The sequence below is a fragment of the Lissotriton vulgaris genome, chromosome 1_1 (assembly GCF_964263255.1).
Source record: "Lissotriton vulgaris chromosome 1_1, aLisVul1.2, whole genome shotgun sequence".
Taxonomy (NCBI): domain Eukaryota; kingdom Metazoa; phylum Chordata; class Amphibia; order Caudata; family Salamandridae; genus Lissotriton; species Lissotriton vulgaris.
This window is the reverse complement of record NC_141685.1, coordinates 2,138,173,240-2,138,194,038: the sequence shown is the minus strand read 5'-3', so window position 1 is coordinate 2,138,194,038 and position 20,799 is coordinate 2,138,173,240.

Below are 20,799 nucleotides of genomic sequence, written 5' to 3'. Positions count from 1 at the left end.
AAGCTATTAGACTGATCCCAAGTCTCTTGGAGAACAATAATATCAAAGGTTTTTAATGAATTAATCCACACATCATTTCCAGCTTTAGCCTTAATACCGGCGATATTCCAGGTTGCAATTCTGAAAGTAGGTGGTGGGGGCTGAGCTTTAGTCCTAGGTTCAATTGGCAGTCAATAATTTTCCTCCAGTGAGGATAAAGGGGTATAGCGATTGGTTAATGGTAGGGCTTGATCGAATTGATTGTACGGGCTAGCCAACTGATAACAGTATGGATACAGTTTGTTTGGAGGTTGATATACATTTTGCGCAGAACAAGCAGCTCCCCGTCTGTTTACGGAGAGAGGAAACTTGGGCTGGTCAGAATGTGAAGACTAAGTATTAATAAGGTGGTTATAGAAAAACCCAAGAGGCCTTGCGCATACAGTGTTATCCGCTATAGGTAAGGAAGCTGCTCTAAGTAGGACTGTGGCAACGTGTTGCGGGTGCTTGAAATTTACAATAATACAGTTCCCCTAGTGTTCTTCCTAGAATTACCTATCCAACTGACTCTTCGTGTAGAGATTATATCATTTGAAAAGGCGAATGGAAAACCACAATTCCCATTCAACCACGCTAATGTTTTATTTTTTAGGGCCACATGTGTTTCTAGCCTAGGGTCAGTAAGACAAGAATCAACCTCGGGGACATTAGTTAATACAACTGTATATGGAACACACTCCGGAGGAAGATTAACTGTAGCTCGTCTCTTAGGCACATTTCTCCCTCCATTGTTCCCCCCAACTATAATATTCTGGCTACCAGAATTCGTTGGAAATGGTTGAGTTACTGGTGCTAGGGGTGGAGGTGGTTTGGGGGTTGGTGCCAGTGGTGGTTGAGTAGCTGGTATGGTTTGTTTAGTAACTGCGGCACTATTCCCCCCCTTACTGGAGCTACCAGCAGCGCATATTACATTATTGCCAGCATTGGCGCACTTGTGTGTTTTAGTCAGGGTTATGTGTGAATTCAGAAGACCCCCTGATCTAGAAACCTCTTGTGTAACCTGGTCTAATTTTACAACAAGAGGTTTGATCATAAATTCGAATTTTGATTCAATGATACTTGCCAATAGCTCAATATGGTCAGGAAGCAGATTAACCATCTCAGCATTATTTGTGGGCTCAGTTGCACACCCTGAACTAGTAGATATGGTCCCTGTCTTTTTTGATTTCCTGCCCCCCCCGCTTTACAGGTGCCTTCCTACATGCCCTCACAACTCTTCGTACAGGCGATGGAGCTGGGGAAGGCCTAGGAGAGGGTGTCGGGGTCAAACACGGAGTAAGATCGGTTAATTCTTCCCGCTCTTCCTGTATCTCTTCTTGGGGTATATCGTTAGCAGTAATTGCAATCGAATCTTCATTACAACTACCCGCCAGGACTGGGGAAGCTAGAGGGGATTTTGGACGTGTAGGTGAGGCCATGGGGCTTACCCTATTTAATGAAAGTCACCTTTTTTTATTGATTTCACTAACCACCTTAACTAAATAGTTATCCATTGTCCTGGTCTCAGTCGATGTTTTTGCCGATCTAAGTTTCGACATTTTAAGGAGCCTGAGGCACTTCAAGATTTATTGCACGGGTACTGTTGTATCAAGAAAAGGTCACCCAGAATCTACTTCTAATTCAAGTGCAACAACGAAGGTCCACAATGCATAAAGGAAAAAGTTTTTAGGGTATAAATCTCACAGTTTGGAAGGGTCCAGGGGAAGGGAGCCAAAGTCCGTGGCCCAGCCGGCCTCCTCTGGACTCTGACGGCCGCAGACGGCCCCGCCCTTGTCCCAGGCTTCTCCCGGCGCGCGCCCACGCGCGTCCCGCGGGACAAGGGACCGACGTTGCCTTTATGCGCCTCCTGGCGCTGCTCAGGGTGTCACTGGTGGTGGGAGGGACCCGGCGGACCCAAGCCCGGCCGGGGAGCAGGCGGAGCAAAGCCCGGCCCTTTGCTGCTGGTGCTGCGGCGGAGCAAAGCCCGGCCTCGGTGAACGCTGGAACGTTGGTGAGACAACCCCACTGGACTCCGCACCGGCGCTGCCTTTATGCGCCTCCTGGCGCTGCTCAGGGCGTCACTGGTGGTGGGAGGGACCCGGCGGAGCCAAGCTCGGCCGGGGAGCAGGCGGAGCAAAGCCCGGCCCTTTGCTGCTGGTGCTGCGGCGGAGCAAAGCCCGGCCTCAGTGAAAGCTGGAACGTTGGTGAGACAACCCCCTAAAGTTAGGAGTCCTAACTTTACTACTACTTAATTGAGAAAAAATCCTAATTTTAAGACTTTCAGTATTCACAGAAGGCATTTAGGAGTCCTAAAGTTAGGACTACTAACTTTACTACTACTAAATTTGAGAGAAATCCTAATTTTAAGACTTTCAGTATTCACAGAAGGCATTTAGGAGTCCTAAAGTTAGGAGTCCTAACTTTACTACTACTAAACTGAGAAAAATCCTAATTTTAAGACTCATGGTATTCACAGAAGGCATTTAGGAGTCCTAAATTTAGGACTACTACCTTCTGTGAATACCGAAATGAGTAAGTGCCTTCTGTGAATACCGAAATGAGTAAGTGCCTTCTGTGAATACCGAAATGAGTGAGTGCATTCTGTGAATACCAAAATAGTAGTAAGTTTAGGATTGAGTCTTAAATTCATTCTGTGAATCGGGCCCGATGTTATCTTATGTTAAAAGTATTTATATAGTACTCGTTCACCAATCGGTTTCTTGTTGCTTGAGTACAGGAGGAGGGCTTCGGCACAAAATGTCAATAGTATGCTTACATGAAAAGCTATGTCTTCAGAAGCTGCCTAAATCTAAGGTAATCAATAGTCATTAGGATGTTGAGAGGAAGAGAATTCCTGAACAGAGGGGCCAGTACACAGAATCTGGAACTTTTGTAAGGTCCTGGCGATACAGCTGTTGCGAGTGCTTGGCCAATTGGCCCACAAAAATCAGTGTTGATTTATACCTAGTCGCAGCACAGCACTTAATCTGAGATAAGTAAATAAATTCTTTATGGCTGATTAATAAAAATCATCACAATATACACAAAAATGATAAACAAATTGCATTTAGCATAGATAAAGTGACCACAATTTGTTCATTTAAAATTTGCAGTGTGAAGGTTGCCTTTTAGTTAAATTCCATTGCTTACATTAGCTACATTTAAAAAAGGTATGATAGCGGATGGTCACGTGAACGGTTGTAGTCTAAAATATGATCTAAGGCGAAGAGTTTTGCTGCAAGGAGTTCATGGTGCTTGGGAAGAGGCAGTGAGTGAAATGCCCCCTAGCTATCCCTACGACATGCTGCTCATAGTGGGGTTTAGCTTCAGCTGTAGTGCCTGGGCGTGGCCCTAAGGCATTGACCTACCTTCTGGGTTCATAGCGTTCTGTGGATCTACTGGTTGGCACCACCTGCGGCGATCATTGCAATTCAGTAGCTGGGACAGTGGGATGTACCCTAAAATCGAGTTGGGCCGTGATGCGCCTACTGCCTGTGCTGCATGATATTTGGGTGGTGACTAGGGAGAGGTGCCGGATTAAGGCCTGGGCAGCAACTTAGGACAGCAGCGCCTCCGCCGGGCCTAGTGTGTGGAAAGCCTAACCCTCCAATGCTATTTGATTGCCATTGGGCTGCATGAGCCCTCTATTTTGTCCTGCTACATTGACTGGGTTTGGTCCCCATTTGCTTTTTGGGGACATTGACTGCAGCTATGGGTAAATCTAGGCCCCCACAGGAGGCCCCACAACTGGAGACTCCTTGCTGCCACCAACAGGGGCAAAAGAAGATAGAGAGGGAGATGACATTTTGATACACTCTCACCTAGACAGGGTACTGCACACTTTTGCAGACACTAAGGCAACACTCCAATAGGACATTAGCACAGTCTCTGTGGGGCTGGGCCTGCTACAGGCAAAACATCACAAATTGCTGGACTGAGTTAAAAACGTAGAACAGTCTGTCGAGGACCTCCTCCCCAAACAACAATCAACAGATTGCAAGTTGGAGGATCTTACTACTAGAGTGCTTACCCTGGAACGTAGAACTGAAGATGCGGAGGGCAGAAATTGTCGCAACAACATTTGAGTGATTGGACTACATGAGGGAGTTGAGAGCACAGACATGGTTTCTTACTTGGAACAATGGCTTAGCACCACAGTAGCACCCGACCACCTCACAAAATTCTTTGCCTTGGAGAGATCCCACCGGGTGCCGTCATGCCCTCTTGCACCGCCTAGATTGGTGGTAGTTAGGCTATTACATTATAAAGATCGAGACATTATCTTGCAGAGGGCTAGCACCAGTGGCCCAATCATAATTGAAAATATTAAGATGCTTGTGTTTCTGGACTTCACAGCCAAGGGGCAGATTTAGCGTGCGTCTTTGGGGAGGCCTAGAAATCTCTCTGTGATGAGGGCATACCATACTCATTAATGTTTCCTGCCAAACTCCGTATAGCTCTAGATAGCCAAACATATTTTTGTGACTCTCCTGAGGCAGTATGGACTTGGTTGGCATTCACTGCTCGTGGGCTGCCGGAGGAGGCCCGAAACTGCCAGACAGAGGTCGTCCCTACAGAGGCCATCCTCCTCGCAAATGGAACCGGAGTGCAGAGTGACATTGCTGACTGTGGCGGAGATAGTCTCATTACACAAAACTGAGACTGGTAAAAGACTCCCCTTCAGATCATCGCACTGCAGCCTCTGAATTTCGACTCTTGAGTGAAGAGGCCTCCCAGTCACAACCCCGCTGTCTGTAGATGACATTATTTGATACCTAATCTTTGCTTTCTTGCCATTTGTATTTAGCTGTGATTGGTGATCTGACTTCCGCCATATGAGGCTAATGTATGTGTGTTCATCTTTGGATGATTATGGGTTGAAGATGGTGTACGGGAGGGGCGCTGAGGGGGAGCCCTGAGATTGGCTTCCCTGCAGTGGCCTCCAGGGGCACAATTACTAGCAATGGGCTGGCAGAACTGGGGCTCTAGGTACTCTATTTCCTGCCCCCACCCGGAGTGACCCTACTAGGAACTGGAAGGTGGCTTTCCCATAACAATGCTGTTTCCTTACAGGTTTGGGGTCCAGCCGTTGCTGGATTGCCCTTGGGAGTGGGAGTTTGTGGTTGGGTTGTTGTGTTGTCCTGGGGTCATGGGTAGCTCAGACAATGTTGAGGAGTACATGGGGGGGCAAGAGGTGATAGGACAAGGGCTCATTGTCAATGTCAGATATGAGACTAGCTCGTTCTAATATAAAACTATTGTTATGCAATGTTCAAGGAATGAGTTCCGCCTCTAAACGACATAGTATCCATCATTATTTGTATCGCTGAGGTATTCAAATTGCGATGTTACAGGAGGCTAATCTTACTGAAGAGGAGGTTATCCGACTGCGCCGAAGGTGGCGTGGTCAACTTTATGCAGCCTCTTATTCTGCGTAATCCCGTGGGTACTGTTTTGGATTCGGGCACGTACCCCATTTAAAGCTACCCACTCTGGCATTGACCTAGATGGCCGCTATGTTCTGGTAAAAGTATAAACAAGCATGGCTTGGGTCCGTGACTACCTGGACTGGACCACTATACTGTTTGTAAGCAAAACAAAATGTCGAGGAAGACTATTACCATAGGTTTAATGGGCACCCTAAACCATCAATTAGAGGGCGCCTCAGCTTTATTCAGCTCAATTTTTAATATTTTGTATAGAAAAATAATTACACTCAATTGTGCACATCGTGAATTGGATAACACTTAATTGAAACAGTGACATACAATATTCATTTGAACATATACTCAATTACAATATATACAACACAAAAGGTTTGTGCAACAATGACAAAAAAAGCATACAAATGAGAAAATTCATACAACAAAAGTGTATAAGCTTGCACAAACCTTTTGGGTATTAATATCAAAAATTGAGCTGAATAAAGCTGAGGCGTCCTCCAATTGATGGTTTAGGGTGGCCATTAAACCTATGGTAATAGTCTTCCTGGACATTTTGTTTTGCTTACAAAAAATGTTCTGGTAAAAGGTAGACTCCTGGGAAGGAAGGTCACCCTGGGTAGTATATATGCCCCGAACCTAGATCAGATCCCCTTCCTTCATGCACTATCAATACCCTTGTACTCCCTCCTAACAGATGATCTCATCATAGGATGCGATTTTAACTGTGTCACAGATGTTCAGTTAGACATATCTACCCCTCCTTTGCCTGGGGTGCTAGCATATAAGGTATAAGACCTTGAGGGGTTTCAGCCACAGGGTAGGACACTGAGCATTATAGACATCTGGAGAGTACAGCACGGACAAGGGCGGGATTATTCTTATTACTCCCATCTTTATAGATTTACACACAGCTGGGGATATCTTTGTTTGCTTAGTGAGCCTCTGCCCGAGTATGACGCATACTGAATATTTAGATCGCACATTATCAGATCATAGCCACTATTGATGTGTTTTAGAGAATCTCTGCAGGCAACCATTGTTCAATACCTTCTATTTAACCAGGGCAATGCCATGGACCCGCTTGTTGAATGGTACGCTTTCAAGGGTATGATGGGAGGTCAGTGCATGGGGCAAACAGTTGAGGTCAAAAGAGAACTCAACGAGGAGCTCTCTACAACTCAAACTACATGATTTGGGTAACAGGCTGGGTCCTGATGACACTATGCAGACACAGCTCAAAGAGCTTAAAAGTTGATATAATGCCGCTCTGGAACTTCTTTGGTGCCTCGACCTTAGGGATTACCTTAGACTCCTGGCTCTGGATGACCTTAGGGAAAGCAATTTGGGATGTGTGATGCGATCCATTAAGGCCTGTGTGCAGTTCTTGCGCTCTTTAAAATTACTGGAGATGGCCTGCATCATCGTATCTAAGACAATTATGATCCCCAGAATCCTATATTTTTTTGTAAATTTCCCTGTCATGACATCACGATCCTGGTTCGATAAAAGATTCCTTCCTCCGAGAATTAATATGGGATGAGAGCACAACAGAGTCTTATTGGCAGTACTTCGGAGAAACCTAGAAAATAGTGGCTTAGGTGCCCCTGATTTTGAATTAAACTACCTGGCTGCTCAGCTTCAGTGGTTGCCCCAGTGGCTGGATGGTAAAGACATCAAGGCGCTGGGATCCATTTGACTGGTGGACAATCAGGGGCTTCCACTGGTGAAACTATTTAATCCGAAAATACTTACCCCCACCCCGGGGGTCTTATTGAAAGTGGCACTACAATGCTGCCGGTGATGCTTATAGCGAAAATCTAGAACTCCTTTCTGGGCTCCGGACATCCCATTAATAGGGTTGCCTCATGGAGATCGCCTTCCCCATTTATGAGCCAATGATTGTCTGAATGGACGACGGCAGGGCTCATTACAGTGAGTAATTGTTTTCAACTAGGTGAACCTATCCCACTGGATGACCTCATATCGCAGTATGACTTACCTCGTGGCCAGTTCTTGATTTACCATGCCATGATAAGGACATTTAGGAGTTTGTGGCCTGGAAGCAGACGAGAACCCGAGACCCACACTGTGCTTCAGACTCTAGTGACCCTGGGCTCTGCGGGACATCTCCTGAAATGGCTTTATAAAGTGCAACATGGGATCTTTACAAAACCATTAGTTAAGTCTCAGGAGAAGTGGAAAACATGACTGGGTAGTAGATTACTGACAGATGCAGAATGGGCTGAGATTCAAGGGAGCCCTAAAAGTAACTGTAGGAACACTAAATGGAAGATTGTCCAATTTAATTATATACCTATGAACTATTTGACACCATAGGTAAAGGTCATGTATGGAGATCTTCGAACTTATCCTATATGTGGAGATTCTAAAGCTGGGTTTGCACGCGTCATCAAACTTCCCCGGTTTATAAGACTTCTGGAAACCTGTCATTGCCATTATTAATGGGGTGCTAGATCGCTCATTCCCTTATATGGCGGAGGTCTGGTTGCTGGGATTATTCACCAGACCCAAGGCATGAAAGGTTAGCACAAGGTTCATAGACCTGGCTTTAGTCTTTGCAAGAAGATGTATAGCTATGAGATGGATGGTTGGGGTGGCCCAGTGGTGATGACATGGGAGAGGGACGTTGATACTTGGTCCAGAGCTGAAGAAAGAGCACATATTAGGCAGGATGCAAGAAAATAAGGCATCGTCTATTAGCAGGCCTCTGGGCTGCTTGGAGCCTGGTACACCAGGAATGCCAGTGCAGCAGGAGAAGTGGTAAACGGCACACAATAAAATGAGGTTACCGCATAGCCCCCTTGAAGAGATATACTCCTTCACCTGGGATTAACTGACGTGTAGGAACCAACTGTCATAGAACCCTCCCTTCATGCCTGGCCCCAGCGAAGCAATGTAACTGTTTTAGCTACCTCTAGAACCACTTTATTTAAAGCAGGCTCCACCACACCTTCCTGTTTTCTTAGATTCAGACCCTCTGGACAACTTTCGTTACACGTTTTCGTGTTATTGATACAGTGTTTTCTTAGCCTTCTGCAATTATTGTTTCAGGCATTTCTGGTGCTACTGCTACAACTCCCAATCGTTGTTACATGAATGGCGCACAGAGGAGTTGTATCTAATAGAATCGTCATCAAAAAAAGTTTGGAGCGAGATAAGATTTAAGGCCATATACGATATGAAACCCACCATGACCAAAATAACTGTGTGATCATTTTGTTATCCTGATTCGGTCGCTGACCTCCGAGAAGTCAGCATACGCTACTAGTAATTCTTTATAGTTAGTAGATGGATGAAAGTGTAGAGATGTCATCTGGTGCGATCCGCTCCGAATACTATGTATCGACCCATGTTCATATATACAGGTCTGTATTGTTGTTATTCAAATGCCAATAAAAACATGTTTCAAAATAAATCTCTTTGAGCGAGATATTTCTATATTATGTAACACTTTTCCTGTGACACTATTATTACTTGAGACATATAAACCCATAAGTTCAACACTCAATTAATAGACCCCCCTTGACAAGATTCTGCTTGATTCTTGGCTCTGGATGCTTATTGGGTGCTTCAGGGAGAACAGACTTCCCTGCTAGATCTTGTTCATGGCTCTGCTGATATACCAATGTTATTTCACAGCAGCTCTGGAAATCTTCCCCTATGTACTGTCCTTAAAGTGCTAGCTAGGTATGGGATTTCCAATCTTCCAAATTGTTTTGAATATAACTATTAAGCATTTACAAAACAAGAAGGAAATAGGGACTTCTTTTATCTTGTCATTATTAAAAGTTGGAAGTGCAGGTATAACTGTAGTATTTGGAGAATTTGGCAGTGCAGTATACCATGCTGGGGGAACGCTTAGTAGGAAGTGAAGACTGACAACACAGTCATGTGTTTTTGCATCTGTTACATACCCTGTTAACTTTCGAACTTAAGTAAATATAATTATTTGGTCAGATGAAGACTGCAATAGAAGTAATGGTCTATCAGTGCAATCTTTTGTCCTGATACATAACTGACCTCCAAGCCTATGAGGAGAAGAGTACAACTTAAAAACACCACCCTGCTCCAATTGGAACAGTCCAGCATGAACTGCCAGGCCAGTTCCTCCTTGAATCAGAATACAAGCAACCCAGGAGCTGTTAACACCCTGACGCTGGGTCCTATGCACACTGTGTTACTGGAACCAATCAATCAGGGGGATTGTAAGCTCGCGCCTCACCCATGAGGGTGTACAGGTGGCAGCAGCAACCCACATGGGTAATATCAATAGCTCGATGTAGAGCTCGCATGAATTATTTTGAGCCGGAAACCACAAGTACCATGAGGCAGCGGGCAGCCACGCCCACTGAGGCAGGTACTAATGTAAGGATGAGCTCAGAGACTGGTGTTTCCTTCAGCTGTTGAAGTTAGCCTGGCTGTGTACCTGTGTTTACTGCAGTCTGCATTAAAAGAATTACAGCGCTATACACCCGTGTGGGCATCTTCATTTGAGGCAACTCTTTTTAGGTTTCGCTGGGGGACGGAGCCGTTAGGCTCCTCCTCCAGAGAAATCTATTGAGTACAGTAAGGCACTCTGGAACACGCCCCCCGTCCCATTGGCTAGCTCCATAAATGGAGCCTAGCCATTGGACGAGGGGCCTGTCCATCAATGCCGGACCAGACACGGGGGCGTTCCCGAGATTCTTTGGCTTTTGCCGACGTCACGCGACGCTGGGAACGCCCCCGAGTCTGTTCCGGCATTGCCGGCACCTCCCTTGCTGCTCGGGACGGGTCTCCTTATTTGTTCCTAGCTGCCCCTCTCCCGCCTCCCTCGTCCTCTCCCGCCCCCCTCCCGCCGTTCGTGTACTCTCCCGCCTCCCTCGTCCTCTCCCGCCCCCCTCCCGCCGTTCGTGTACTCTCCCGCCCCCCTCGTTCTCTCCCGCCCCTCCCGGGTTCAACCACGGCATTAGGAACATCTCCGCCCCCTCCCGTGTTGCTGAGTGTCTTTTTCCTCCGTATACGGGGCCGCGGATGAAACCGTGGAGACTGCCGGCAGGCGGAGGCACCGAGGCCCGAGATGGAGGGCTCGAAAAGTGCCTGGCAGCCATTGGAGTGGAGGAGCACCGCTGCGGGGCGTCGGCCGTTGCTCTGAGACGAGGAGGAGGCCAAGCACGATCTTCCCGGATTCTTAATCGCTCTCTTTTGTATACTTGGCCTTATTGGTATATCGGCTTTGCCTCCCCGCGGGACGTTCCAAACTCGGTCTCTCCACCCGAGGATACATGCCACAGATCACAAGGTGAGAGAGAGAGGCTGGTGCGCGGGAGTCCTTGGCCGGCAAGGGTCTGCTCGCTCTAATTCCGGGTGCGTCACCTCAGGGCTCCAGCCAGGAGTCCCCCGGTTTGTGCGTCTGCACACAAACAGGCGCCTGAGAATGCCTCTCAACGTTAGCGCCCATTTCTTTAAGCAGGCAGTCGGGCAGTGTATAGTTAATTCTAAGAAGGCCTTCCTGGGTATAAATATAGCTCTGTCAGCATGTGTACCGGGGCCCTCGAGCCAGCACAGACACGTGCCGGCCGCCGTACACTAGTGACACGCGGGCGGCACGCGTGTGCTACCGAGCCTTGTCCCTCACTCCCAGCCCTGCTGGAAGCTCCCACCGTGGGAGGCTGCACACGGCCGTGCCTCGAAGACCAGGCGAACTCTCTGGGCGCTAGACAGGGGCACAGCGTAGCTTCTCGCAGGGACACATCGGATCCCCGCTAAAAAAGTGATTATACACATTGATGATACACACTTTAGCCTATGACTTTACCATAGCAAAGTGTCACAGAGACACAGCTATACACAACCACACACGAACCTAACGATTCCCGCACGCGAGATAAGTAAACATCTTCCAAAATACATGTACTTCGCTCTTGTGTGATTTGCAATGTTTGTTTCTTATATGTAAATAGCAAAATATCACACACGTATCAGTGTACACAATAACTCATACGGATCTTCTGCATACATGTTCTTGTACATGGATGCGACACACATTTCTGTATAAACACTTGCAAGCACATATGTACTTCTACATTTTTTTTAGGATGTGCACATCTATAGTTCTATATTTTTTTGTCTAGGATGTGCACAGAAACATATTCATGTGTGCAAATTATTTGTTTATACTAGTACCTGTTAGTGTATCTCGACGAGTAACTTCAAAGCTGACGTAGGAGCTCGTATAACCCGTTTTGTGTTTTACCTTTATGTTCCTTGTACAATCGATACATACGTAAGTGTGCTTGTCTACACTCTGCATGCATGGATAAATATGTTTCCCTCTGTATAGATATGGGAGAGTTGGGCGCAGAGTTTCGAACACATTTAAGCACAAAACGCAGCCTCTACATTTTTGTTTGCTTGTTTTTTTGTTGTTGTTGCAAAGTATGGATTCACCTGATTTGTGTATGGTGAGTGTGTGTATATATATATATATATATATATATATATATATATATATATATATATATATATATATATAGTGTGTGTATTTATCTTCGTCTATATATATACACACACACACACACACATATACATATATATATATATATATATATATATATATATATATATGCTATTTATCATAATTGCGGACTGTGGGAATTTGATATTTGCATCTCGGGAGTCGTCATGCCCCTCCTCTCTCTACATTGGTATAAATAGCATGTTATAATTTGCGCATCATATATATGGTTTATTCTACAGCATTGTTCATGCTTAAAAAAGATAATTTAACCAAAATATGGCTCAAGGCGTACAGTTTGTGCAGTAGGGTAGAATCACATGGAAGAGGTCCTGTGATTTGTTTCCTTGTGTGCAGTAGTTGTTACATGCGAGGCATGAGCATCTTTTTTGTTACGTCGGTTCTGCTTTACCCCGGTACGAAAACGTGTATTTTTTTGCCCTGTGTAATAAACATGTGGCTGTATGGTTATTTGTACAGTTTTTAAATATCACCTGTTACCGTGCCACAATTATTTTTACTGTTATGGCATCTACATATGTGAGAGAGATATAGATACATATATGGATATTGGCTCGAACATCAAGACTCGTGGCAATAACCAATCAAAATCCTTTGAAATAATATCCCCCGTTTTCGATCTTGGCATCGCCGGGGCGGACCGGGGCGCGTGAACCTATCCTGCCTCGAGGCTGCTCCGAGAGCACTGCCCCGACGCGCGCCGTCCGCGCACTCCTGCAGAAGTCCGTGCTCCGTCTGCGGACCAGGCTCGGCTTCGGGGACTGCAACCCATGTTTCACCCAACTGAAAGGGTCTGTTGCTGGCGGTAGAGTGCCCCCTGTAAGAAGCTGCACACGGGCCTCGCAGCTCCTTGATCATAAGAAGGCGCTATGTACTATGAAAGAGCCTTTCCGCACTGGTCTTCACACCATGCTTCTCCCTAGCTAGGCCACCCTCGTTAGTGTTTGGCGCTCGGTAAACGGGTGCAGATTCTACTCTGCCCCTCCTATTCTAGGCTCCCCGGCGGAGGTGGTCCTTTTCTCATGCTCTTCTTCCCGGGGCCCTGTCACTTGCACCCACCCCTATGCTTGCTCTATGGGGTGCCGTACCCATACTGGCACTCTCCCCTATGTCTCCCCCTTCTATTCACGGCTCCCAGGTGGTTTATTCCCTCCTCTATGTCTGACTCTCTGGGGGTGTTTCTCCCCCTTCTATGCATGGCTCCCAGGTGGTGTATCCCCTCTACTGTCTGACTCTCTGGGGTTCTCTCCTCCAGGCACGGCTACCTGGGGGTGTCTCCCCTCTCCTCTATGCACGGCTCGCTGGGGTTTTTCCCTTCCTCTATGTATGACTCTCTCTGGGGTCTCTCCTCTCCTCTATGCATGGCTCTATGGGGGTGTCTCCCCACCCTATGTCGGACTCTCTGGGGGTGTTTCTCCCCCTTCTATGCCTGGCTCCCAGGTGGTGTATCCCCTCTACTGTCTGACTCTCTCTGGGGTTCTCTCCTCCAGGCACGGCTACCTGGGGGTGTCTCCCCTCTCCTCTATGCACGGCTCGCTGGGGTTTTTCCCTTCCTCTATGTATGACTCTCTCTGGGGTCTCTCCTCTCCTCTATGCATGGCTCTATGGGGGTGTCTCCCCACCCTATGTCGGACTCTCTGGGGGTGTTTCTCCCCCTCTATGCCTGGCTCCCAGGTGGTGTATCCCCTCTACTGTCTGACTCTCTCTGGGGTTCTCTCCTCCAGGCACGGCTACCTGGGGGAGTCGCCCCTCTCCTCTATGCACGGCTCGCTGGAGTTTTCCTCTTCCTCTATGTATGACTCTCTGGGGTCTCTCCAGTGGCGCCTGGGTCTCTTCTCTCCTCCATGCTTCTCCCCCTTCTATTCACGGCTCCCTGGTGGTTTATTCCCCACCCTATGTCTGACTCTCTGGGGGTGTTTCTCCCCCCCCTTCTATGCATGGCTCCCTGGTGGTTTATTTCCTCCTCTATGTCTGACGACTGCAAATTGGATGGGAAACCAGGTAGGGTCCCCGCACAATGGTTGGCCCTTAGTCTCATCAAAGCTTCTGGCATGCATCGCTGACGTCATACATGTCGATTTTTGGACTTATCTATGAGGGAGAGATGTGCCCGAACCCATCTGTAGAGTTGGGTTGTACGGAGAGAGAGCCGGGGGGGAGGGGGGGGTAGTCCCTCCAAAGTAGAGTTTTTTTCAAATATTGGGAGGAAAGACCCATTCCAGCAAATACATATTTTGTTAGAACAGGCCACACTCTGCAGCAGGGCGCCTGAATTTATGCGGCAAAGCCAGATCTAATCATGTATCAGTGGTCGTTGAAATACGTGGCATGTGTGGCTCTGGGTGTGTGTGTGTGGCTCTGTGTGTGGCTCTCTCTGTGTGTGGCTCTCTCTGTGTGTGGCTCTCTCTGTGTGTGGCTCTCTCTGTGTGTGGCTCTCTCTGTGTGTGGCTCTCTCTGTCTGTGGCTCCGTGTGTGTGTGGCTCCTTGTGTGTGGGTTTGTGTGTGGCTCTGTGTGTGTGTGTGTTGGGGGGGCTCTGTTGGTGTGTGTGGGTCTGTGTGTGTCTGTATGTGTCTGTATGTGTGTCTTTGTGTGGCATTTGCCAGAGATTAAACTATTGGCATTGTAAATGACAGTGCCATTTATTTATCTGTTGTGAAGACCAACACATAAATACAAATTTTGTCATTTACAGTGCCAATAGCTCAAACTTTTCAAAAGGCGAAACCATTGCATTGTAAATGCTTGTTGTAGTATGTGAGCGGCGTGCCTAGCCGCGAAGAAAGCCCCGCTGTTGCGACGGACCCTAGCGATGTCTAACTGGCTGTCGCTGTGTTGGGACGCGGTGCTGTGATGCAGGCTGGTTACGGCAGCACTACAGTGTACAGGTGGCAGCAGCAACCCACATGGGTAATATCAATAACTCGATGTACAGCGTGAATGCCAACTCACTGGAGTAACACTAAGTCGCATGAGTTATTTTGAGCCGGAAAACCATAAGTACCATGTGGCGGAGGGGCTGTCACGCCCACTGGGGCTGGTACTAATGTACGGATAGGCTCAGAGACTGGTGTTTCCTTCAGCTGTTGAAGTTAGCCTGTGACGAAGGGCAGGAGCCCAAAACGCATCAGCGATTAGACTTCAGCTGCTGGCCATGTACCTGTGTTTGCTGCAGTCTGCATTAAAAGAATTACAGCTATATACACCTGTGTGGGCATCTTCATTTGAAGCAACTCTTTTTGTGATAAATATATATACATACACACACAATTCATAAAATACAGCAATTATTTTTTCCCAATTTAGGTCCTTGGTAACACATTATCTAAAATGTACAGTTAATAGTAATAAAATAAAAATGATCATTTGACAGAACTTTTAGGAATCTTCACAGCATTTCCTGATCCCAACAGCAACTCTTATAAAATGAATGAAGGCATAACATATTTGTGGGGTGCTAAAAAATGGCAAGGAAGTCGTTCCAATTCAATATTGCCTGATAGTTGTTGTGCATAGGATAGGGACAAAACAAATCCTCTGTGGAACAGAAGATAATGTGCAAAACCATATAAAGTGTCCAGTGCTTTCAATATAAAACATATCAAATGGACACCTAGGGTGTGAATTTGACCAGATTCTCTGTATAGGGAAAGCAAATCATAGTGCAAGATGCCCAGGAGTGAGGTAGTATCTCCAGGTAGAATTGGATATCAGATCCAAGTAAGGATCCATCCCCGAAGTGGTTGAAACAGCTGTGTAATTTAACACTGACTTCATAGAATGTGCCTTCTTATTTCGCTTGTTAAAACACCACCTATGGTAAAGAAATTGAAAGTGTTATTTAGAATATACATCTATATGAAAAGGATTCAAGAACAAGTCTGACCTTCCCAATTTAAAAAATATTTGTCTCGCCTAGACTATCCAAGGGATTTTGTTACAAATATCTTGTTTTAGACCGCCAGAAAGAGGTGAATCCGGTCAGCTTCTGGTTGGCCCCATATATTGATCCATAGTAGCAAAAGATCTAGGTTGACTGCATCTTCCAGAAACGTTAGGCCGAGCTCTACTTGACTGCTATAGGTAGGTGTGCTATGCGAGAGGATAAAACTCTACATATAAAACCATCTTCAATCTTTTGCAGAGGTGCTGGATTACTATAGCTCACAATACCTGCCCCAGAGAGCCCCACCAGCAGGCACTTGCTTTGACATAGTTAAATAATTTCTCGCACCCGATTAATCCCCAATTTAGGGGAGAATTGAAAAATGTCAGTTGCTCTTAAAATCTGCTGACATCTAGAATTTAAAAGAAGTTCCCCTTTTAACAATTAATTAAAAAAGATAGCCAAATAATTATAAGACTTTATTTTTTCCAACCAATATCTTTTCCAGCCTATTGCCCCATAAATGATACCATTTGGACTTTGTTTTGCGAGGGCCGCATTTCATAACAAAAGATTTTGTAAAATGTACTTTTATGTCCAAATCTTCCATAAACTATCAAAATTAATTAATGAGCAACTGCAGGTCATTTCCAGTTCATGATAAGGGTATCATCGTCTGCTTATAACAAAATTGATATGGGACGGTTCCCCTTTTTAGGTAAATCTTTTCCTCTAAGTAATAAAAAGTTCTCCACCTCATTAATATATATTAACAGAAAAGGGGCCAAAATACATCCCGGTCTAACACCACGATTAGAGTGAATTGGAGGGGTACACTCTCCCCTGGACCAAAATGCACCCTCACTGATGTACTGTGGCGTAGTTGTTTAATCAAAAATAAAAGTTCCTTTTCAGAGTTTAGAGTAGTTCACCAAATCAATGGTACAGGACAGGTCTATAAAGGCTAGATGTAAACCTACTCCACCTGTCTTGACGTATTTACCTATTGGCAGAGAGCAAAATATTGTGCAACCATGCATATTCCTGTCCGAAAACCAAACTGAACCTATGATAAGATATTAAATTCTGTTACCCACTGTTCCAGGCGGAATAATAAAACGTGTTACAGGATCTTAATTGTGGAATTCAGAAGGGAGATTAGGTGGTAGCAGCTGGGTTGTTTTCTATCACCATTTAAAAAAATGAGCACTAGAGTTGCTTCCTTCCAGGAAGCTGAAATAGGGTCAAACACAGCCGTCCTCAATAGATGTCTAATTAGTGAGTCTCGATAGACATTCGCTTTAAAAATAACAATGCGGACACCCTCTGGGCCGGGAGCCTTCCCATAGGGACTCCGATTGGGGTAATTACTTCGGTAACGGAGATGGAATTGTAAAGCTCCCAAGGTGCATCACTGACCAATGGAAAATTAGTGGCTTGCTCACAAATATTCTCTTCACCCAGGACTGATGAAAAATGTGAGAATAGTGTCTTACCCATTCCCCCATGGGAATTAATGCGCAATCTGTAAGATTGAGGTGTCAGTGAAAAAGGAGTAATTATCTACTTCCCCCAAATTTCGAAGTGTCCTTAGCTTTTCCTTTCCTCCATAAAGTCATTTAATGCCTGCGCTCTTATTTCAGCTTTTCGTTCTACTATAGATTTTTTTAATGCTCCTATTTTCACCGGATGTATGACGTTACAACGCATACTTTTACCACGCATACCATTACAACGCGGTATTTACAACGCATACCGTTACAACGCATAGCGCTTAGAGGTGCTGGATAGTGGTAAGTATAATTTTATATTCCAACTCCAGTCCTCGTGGACACTAGGGAAGGTGTTGTATATAAAATTATACTTATTCCCTATCCTAGAGCGCCCCCCATCGCAATGCGTTGTAATGGTATGCGTGGTAATGCCTGCGTTGTAGTGGTAGTGCGTGGTAAAAACTTCGTTGTTAACGTTGTATACCATTTTCACCTCTAGTATTGATCTAGGGTGGGACAGCAAGGCCTGTTTAAGAAGTCTGTGCTGCAGAACAGGCCGAATAAAACCATCAACAGGTGGGTGGAGATAGTAGAAAGTGTGGAAAATAAGTGCAAAACTGTTCAAAATTAAGTAAATATTGGCCCCTGAATCTAAACGAGAGAGAAGAATTGTGTAGTTTTTCTGATTAAGTCAGTTACAAAACTCTCGGGGTTGACTATCACATTTTAACCTTCCTCTCTTAATTGGTGTGTGCCTAATTGGGCCTGTATTTTTCATGGGTATTGATTCAAGTTTATATATTCATAATAATAGCAAGAGGATTGTGGTCACTAATGCAATTGCTAATTATATGTTGGGAGCTAACCTCCTACACCTTCAGCCAGACAAGAATGAGGATTCTCTACAATAACGTGCATCCAATGGGATTTGCTGTGTCTGCTGCTGATTAACCACATCACGAAGGATAAATAATTAGTGAATGAGGATGTAGTTTTGTGGCGGTCCTCTTTATTCCTTCTGGATAAGTTTGCCTTTCTTTTCTCTATAGTATAAGATTAAAAGGCCTACCACCTTCAGCTGTGAAACAACAGTAACCAATTTGATTTGAAAGCCAAGAGAGTGGGGCAAGCCCATCCTCCTTCGGCCTCTGATGTTATGGGGTTTATAGAGTGCTTGTTTACCACATATGGATTCCACCACTAGAGGCACGTTTTTTCTGCTCCGAGTTTTTTCAGGGTCACCTACCTTGTCCAAGGAACTCACTGCCTAAAAAAGGCAGGTCTTCAGTTATTTTCGGAAACGAACTTCTGATGGATCCATTCGGGGATTTCAGGGCATAGACTTTCAGAATCTGGCAGCAAGGAAACTGAAAGAGCTACCTCTCAGGCGCACTCTGTTGACTCTGGAGCTCATAGTCATTGTGGTCGCAGAGGACCTGAGATGCCTGTTCAGAAGGTAGAATTTGATCAGAGGAAAAGGCTAGCGTGGGCCTCTCTGATTCAGAATTGTATGTCAAAGGCAAAGTGCTTCAAAGGATACTTTATTCTAGATAGGGAGTCAATGGAGTTGAACCAGCCCTATGCATATTGAGGAATATATCGAAACGATCTGTAGCATTCGGGCGGCAGCATTCTGCATCCTTTGGAGCATTTCCAACCTACCTTTGGAAACCCCCTAATAGAATACATTGCAGTAGCTAAACAGGATACCAGTAGGGCCTGGACAACCGTCTTCTTGGTTGAAGACAAAGAAGGCGCGATGACTGGGATAGTTGGCACACTCTACCACATAAGTCTAGTAAAGTTCAAAGTCTTATTCATTCCGTGTCTAAGTATTTTCTGGTGCTCAGGAGAAGGATGAGCCATCCATTCTTCCTCAACTGAAGAGGCCCTGGAATCAACAACAAAGTACACCAGGCACACAGAGATAAAATTGAGGTTGTGGTGTCAATAGTTCTTTTATTTTCTTGTAGTTATGTACTCTGTGTGTGCTGGTGAGATCAGGTGCATTGGCGTTGATGCAAATACAATCGATCTCGCCAGCACGCACAGCGGCATTGGAGAACATGGAAGATAACGCTTCTTAGATACGAGTGACTAAATTTACTACCCACACTGGCAGACTGGAGCCCATATACAGAATTGGGACGGCATAAGATGATCAATAGAATCTATTTGCTATGCTTCACCTGTACAACTCAGGAAAAGGTATAAGAGACTAAATGTTAAGCCCTAATGAAGTCTGCTGTAACAGCCTGAGACGAAACACGTGTTGGCAAGGGGTGTACATAACTACATGAAAATAAAAGAACTATTGATACCACTACCTCAATTTTATCTCTGTGTGCTTGGAGAACTTTGTTGTCTTCTTGGTTGAGTCCGGGAGGAGTCCCAAGATTTTAGAAGCATCTTTAGTACCCCAAAACAGGTGACCATAGTGGCAGAAATCTGGCTGTCAGAGGAAAGAGTGGAATCGAACATGAAGCCAAGGTTTCTCATCTTAGGTTTGGGGACAGGTGTGGGGCCCAATTATCTAGGCCACCATGGCGCTCCATGCTGCGGGAGGCCCACAAGAGATTTGTGGGCCATGCAGTGGCGAAAAACAAAGCCCTGCCTACTTGGGAGCAAATGCAGGCTGATCCTCGAAGTCCACAAAACCAGACATTCGGTGTGCCATGAAGAGTCGCACGCTGCAGGAGGCCGCAGGGGATTTATGGGCCATGCTGTGGTGAAAAACAGAACCTCTGCCTCGTGGGGAGCTAATGCAGGCAGATCCTGGTAGTTCACAAAGCTGGGGGCCTGGTTTGCCGCAAGGAGTTCTGAGCCATGGGAGGCCCACATGAAATTTATGGAATGCACACTGGTGAAAAACAAAACTCCCGCCTCCTGGGGAGCTAATGCAGGCTGATCCTCAAAGACGTTTATACCCAAAATGTGTTGAAAAATAGAACAGCACACAAGAATTTAGAAATCATAGTGTTTATTCAGATTAAAGTCTATGGACTGGTGTTCTAATCATCATACATTTTCTCTTCTAGGTATCCCGCTATTAAATCATATATGTTCAATTATTTAGGTGTATGTTTCAAATTCAAATGCACATTTATTACTTTCATTATTCTAATCATTCCAAAGTGATAATTCAGTCTGCTTGAATATATTCATGTTTTTCTGTAAGATGTGAATTATCATTCCGTTTATTGCTTTTAAATAATGAACAAAGCTTCATGCATATTGATATTTCGATTTCTTACTGTTTAAAAAAAAACTGTTTTCACTGAACGTAAGTGAAAGTTTAGGGGGATTTTACTACCAACAGTTTCTTGTAAAAATGTTCAGACACAGTACATAAACTAAAACAAAGTATTATGAGATTTATACCAGGGATTCAATCAATCGATCTTTATTTCGGTTAAAAAAAA